The sequence below is a fragment of the Dipodomys merriami genome, unplaced genomic scaffold, assembly GCF_024711535.1.
Source record: "Dipodomys merriami isolate MVZ:Mamm:240054 unplaced genomic scaffold, mDipMer1.0.p SCAF_187, whole genome shotgun sequence".
Taxonomy (NCBI): domain Eukaryota; kingdom Metazoa; phylum Chordata; class Mammalia; order Rodentia; family Heteromyidae; genus Dipodomys; species Dipodomys merriami.
In genome coordinates this window covers 1,104,253-1,109,546 of record NW_027203237.1, presented here as the reverse complement: position 1 = coordinate 1,109,546, position 5,294 = coordinate 1,104,253, and the positions used below count along the sequence as shown (strand labels likewise).

The window sequence follows — 5,294 nt, the reverse complement described above, 5'->3', positions numbered from 1 at the left end:
TGTCTGGATATGAAGTCATTTTAACATGACAAAAAATGAGCAGTGAGCAAAATGTACTTTAACTGATTGTGAAATTTTCAGGGCGAATTAAGGATATTGGTCACATGGAAAAACAATAGAATTGGATTTGAAGAAGACCCATGTCTACAAAGGTGCTGGAGCCTGTGAGCTGTGAGATCCAGGGACAGACTCTCAGTCTCACCGCTGCTTCTGCCACCATCCAGAGACCAATTACCTCCTGTCTTTCCTCCACCACCAATTCAGGACACAGAGCATCCAGTCATGGATAGAAATGAGATGGTGCAGAAGGCTGAAGTGGCCAAGCAGGCTGAGCGATATGGTGACATGGCAGCCTGCATCAAGTCTGTAACTGAGCAAGAAGCTGAATTACCTAATGAAGAAAGGAATATTCATTCAGCTGCTTACTTGAACCCATAGGTCATCTTGGAGAGTAATTTCAAGTGTTGAGCAAAAGACAGAAGGTGCTGAGAAAAATCAGCAGATCGTGTGAGAACACAGGAAGAATTGAGAACAAGATAAGAGATATCTGCAATGATATAATGTCTGTTTTGGAAAAGTTCTTGATCCCTAATGCTCCACAAGCAGAGAGCAAAGTCCTCTATTTGAAAATGAAGAAAGACTGCTACCACATCATGGCTGAGGTTGCTGCTGGTGATGACAAGAAAGGGATTGTGAGTTAGTCATTCCAAGCATACCAAGAAGATTTTGAGGATAGCAAAAAGGAAATTCATCCCATGCACCCTAACAGAATGTGTCTGGCCCTTAACTTCTCATTGTTCTATATGAGATTCTGAACTCCCCAGAGGAAGATTCCTTTCTTGAAAAGACAGCTTTTGATGAAGTCATTGCTGAGAACTTTATACTTTATGTGGGTTATGTTACTTCTATTTTAATTTCTGTATTTCCCATGTGTTTTTTGTTTCTTTGTTTCATATTAGGAGAATAGAGCACGTTAACATTTAGTGAGTTATCTGTTTTCATCATGAGATGGCCAGTATGACGATGTGGAATTTTTAAACAAGTTATAAATGTTTGGCATGTGCTTTGGTTCATGGTGACTTCACAAGGGCCAGTGTTAAAACTGATTCCACGTCTAAGTGAAGAAATCTTCCTACATATTAGTTTGTACTCGTGTAGAATAAGAGGGAAAATTGGTTCCAGTCACAGGTGTAGTGATCGTTGTTTATTATAAAGTTTTGGAGCATTCTAGGGCTGTGGCGCAAATAGATATTCCATGGCTATTCCAATTTGGAATCATGTATTTCTGTGGAAGAGTCTATTTCAGTGAGCACACCTTTGACTACAGCACCAGAAGTTTTCTTTCAGACAAAGTTGTGACGCAATTAACTCTGGATAGAGGCAGAAACGGTTCACATTCCATAATTTGTGAAGTTACCTGCTGTTTGCTCAAATTATTTTTGCTACACATTTTATTTGTATTTCAATGTTATAGACAACCTAAGAAGTGGTATAAAAGTAAAGGTGTAGTAAAAATGAACTGCTTGGTATTCACTATTCATGTGTATTAAGCACAGCCATACACAAAAAAACCCTATGTATTTAACTTGTTTTTAGATTCTTTTTCCTTCTGTGATTTTTTTTTCTATTTTGCTACGTGCCTCAAACACATATGCTGTAAAAAAAAAAAACTAGTTACCAGAGAAATAAGATGATGGCCTGCTTTATTTAATGTCTTTTGAAATTTTCATGAACCATCTAAGCATAATTGTTAAGAACACATGTATTAAGTTCATGAAAGTGGAATAAAACATTTTTGAATGGACTTTTCAACTACTTTCTCTACTATATTTCATGTAAATCATTCTTTTGAGTTTAAATCTCCTCTAAGGAAATTGTACATTATTAGAAAATTGTTCCTTAGTTCCTTTTCGCAGGCAATTTACTGAGTTAAAGTGCAAAGTTTATCATAACAACAAAAATCCTAATCTAACTACCAACCACTTCCAATACTCCCCATTCTACCCTCACCTCAAAAACAAAAGTGTTTTTTTTTCTCCTTTGGGGTGGAAAATTGATTGGAAAACTAATATGTTAATTTTGGCAGATGGCAATTTCTGAATTAAAAGCCACGTAGTTCTTGGCCCATATGACATTGGATAGCATTAATTGTAAATTCTATGCTTCCTAATCAGTTTTGGTTTTTCAGAATTTCTTGGTACAGTTTGCCTTCGATTTTGGTCATTCTGTTTGTCAGGTACATAGGATTTCCTTATTTTTTTTGTCTTCTGCCTTGTCATTTGTCTTGGTGGCTGTGTACTTTGGAAATGGCCACATGATCTTTCTGGCTCTACATACTCTCTATGATCCTTTGTTACTTTGCTTGCATTCCACAAATTGTTTCCAACATCCTCCACTGCAGCACATCTTACCTTAGTTGATGAGATTGTGTATCTCTTATAAACTCTATCCCAAATGGCCTGTCTGTCATTTTTGCCATTAAATCTTTCTTCTAGCAATAATGATGAGGCTGTTATACCTAAATCTCATCCTACAGAATATTTCCTTGGTACTTTACAGAAAACAGCAAACAAAAATGCCATTTGAAAAGGTGCATATGTTTTTTCTCATAAAATGTAAGATCCTCTAGAGCAGGGGCAATATTTTCTGTATGTTCTATTGTGCCAGTACAATGTAAATGCTCAATAAATACTGATGATCTGAGGCAAAAAAAATCTGCCTTCTTTATTTAAAATACCAGCTATACAAATTACTATTCTTGAGTTTGATATAGTTTTAAAATGAAAAGTTTGCAGTTATATCAAAGACAGTCAGGCATAGAGACACACATTTATGTATACAAACACACACACATATATTGCTTTGGTTTAAGTAGTAAGATAACATTTACCTAATTTAAAATATAAAATAAATGCTATATATAAATCAGTACAAACCCACCCAGTCAATTGAATCCACCCAGATTCCTTTGTAAAACCGGTAAACTTATTAGATCTTTTGCACAAGTGTTAGCGCTTCTGACTAAGCTCATCTCAGAAGAAGCTATGATGGAAAAGAACCCAAGACTTATATCAGGGCCTTAAAACAAGAACACACAAGAGGTGAGATCCATTTTCAAAGAAGGGATATCAGTAAAATTATTAAATTATTTGGGATTGAAAACCAAGGAAATGAAAATCTCTAAAAGAAGGGGACTAAAAAGAAAGGAATTTAGTTCAGTCATAAACTAAAAACACAGTTCACCTTGTTGTGAATAGTTTCTCTGACATATCAGCACTGTCAGCAATTATTCTTGGTTCTACATTTGGTATTTTTGCTTCTCTCTGAAAAACTTGGGGATGTTATTTATGTAACAAAAAATCTTTTTTGCTTCACTATCTATGCAGTGAATGTTAATAGTTTAACAAAGTACCTTTTGCTGCCAATAGGCCCCAGATGTAATATAAATAACAAGACAAATGTTCTTATCTCAGTTCCATCCATTTTTAGGGTCTCAACTAAGTTAGGATGGAGAGAAATTAGAGAGGCTGTTGCATTAAGAAAGTAACAACTAACACACATTGCAAATATGCTTATAGGGTCTTTCTTCAATTTTTAGCCTTTCCCTATAAAATTGTTTTAAATCATAGGATGTTGAGAATTTTTCAATTACAAAAATCATTAAGAGGCATGGACCTATTTGTTGGTAAAGAAAAAGTGCATTTGTGGGACTGGAATTGAAAAAAAAAATAGAAGGAATTGGGGTAAATAATGGAGCTTCCTGTTTTTAATTCCTCTTCCAGGACTGCATGACTGAAACAATCCTGCTCAGTGCAATCAAGTTCCAGTTGAAGAAAATGGGGTAGCAGTTGCTAAGGCCAACAGCAATACGACCAATGTCAAGATGGATGACCAGCTTAGCAAATCAATGAGCACTAGCAACATGTCTTTGATGTCATTGGAATGAGGTAAGAAATGCCCTAAAATTGCTTTCTACTCTCACAGATCTTCACAGAGCTAGGAACCTAAGCATGTTCTTCCTCTGCAGTCATTTAGCAGTTTTATAAATTTTCAGTTTCATGCTTAGTGATTAGAAAGAAAAATGGGAAATTGTGCACTCAGTATTAAAAGAGATTTATTATTAGTTTAAAAATGGTGTGCATTAGGCTAGTTTTATTTTCCTAGTATTGGGGATCAAACCCAGAACCTCTGGTAAAGAACTGCTACACTTGTGTTTCTTTGAAAATCAATCTTTCTATGTTACCTAGAATGGTCTTCATCTCCTGAGCTTGAATGATCCTCCCTGCTCAGGCTTAGAAGTTGCTGGACTATAGTTGTATCACTGGGCCTGGAAAGATTAGGCCTACACATTTATTTTGAGAAGAGCTCCTAGGGAGCTAAGGAAGTTAGGAATTCTCTGGTTGTAGGGAGCCGGGGCGAGACTCCGCCCACTCCCTTGCAGCTTTGAGGTAACCACCCCATATTAGACGGTGCTTGGCGGAACACCTGGGCTGTGCGCGTGCGTGAGCCAGGTAGAGTCCCCAGCCAATCCCATGACACCTGGTGACAGTGAAAGGCAGGCGACCAAAAATAGACCGACCCGCGTTCCTATTTCCCTATATAAGTGGCTATGTTTCGGGTGCACGCACTCTCGCGCCCAAGCTCTCCTACAACTAAAAGGCTCTCCAATAAAGCGTGATCTGAGAAGACTCCTGGTGTGGTGGTCGTTCTTTCTCGCTGGTCGAGTAGATGGTCGCTACATCTGGTGATGCTGCATTATCAGTAAAGGAACTGTGTTGTCCCAAATGATGCCTGATTATTCCTGACTGTGGCAAATGCCAGAGGTCAGGACACAAGCCTAATTTCTAGAAGTGACCATGACTCTTTCTGTTAGGTTTTTTAAAAAAGAGGTAGCCGAGTAAGAACTGCACCACGCATGTGGTATTCAGGTAAGGGGTTGACCTGCTGGGACCAGGCAAGGTTGGCACTAAACGTGGCTGGGAAAGAGAGAGAGCAAGAGAGCAAGAAAAGAGCAGCAAGAGCTAGAAACGAACAGAGAGAAAAAAAAGGGAGAGTCTGGGCCTGGGCTAGCCCTTATGTAGGGTATGGGTGGGGAAAGGTGTGGCCACATCAAATTCAGATGTGACCTCAGCAGATGCAGATGTGACCTCTTCCAGGTGTCCCAGTTGCCTAGGTAACGCAGGTACTGGGTGGAGACTTTGCTGCGAGGAGGGTGGAGTCTGCTCGCCATCCAGGAGTTGACCTTACATTCCAGCCTTTTAATAATCATGAAATAGGGTGAGGATTCTCTCTGG

At 38.4% G+C, this 5,294-nt stretch overlaps 1 pseudogene; it reads left to right on the top strand.

The window, feature by feature from the left end:
* The first annotated feature begins 282 nt into the window (after positions 1-282).
* Positions 283-3,845, top strand: LOC138830251 (14-3-3 protein zeta/delta pseudogene; annotated as a pseudogene).
* Positions 3,846-5,294: the final 1,449 nt, after the last annotated feature.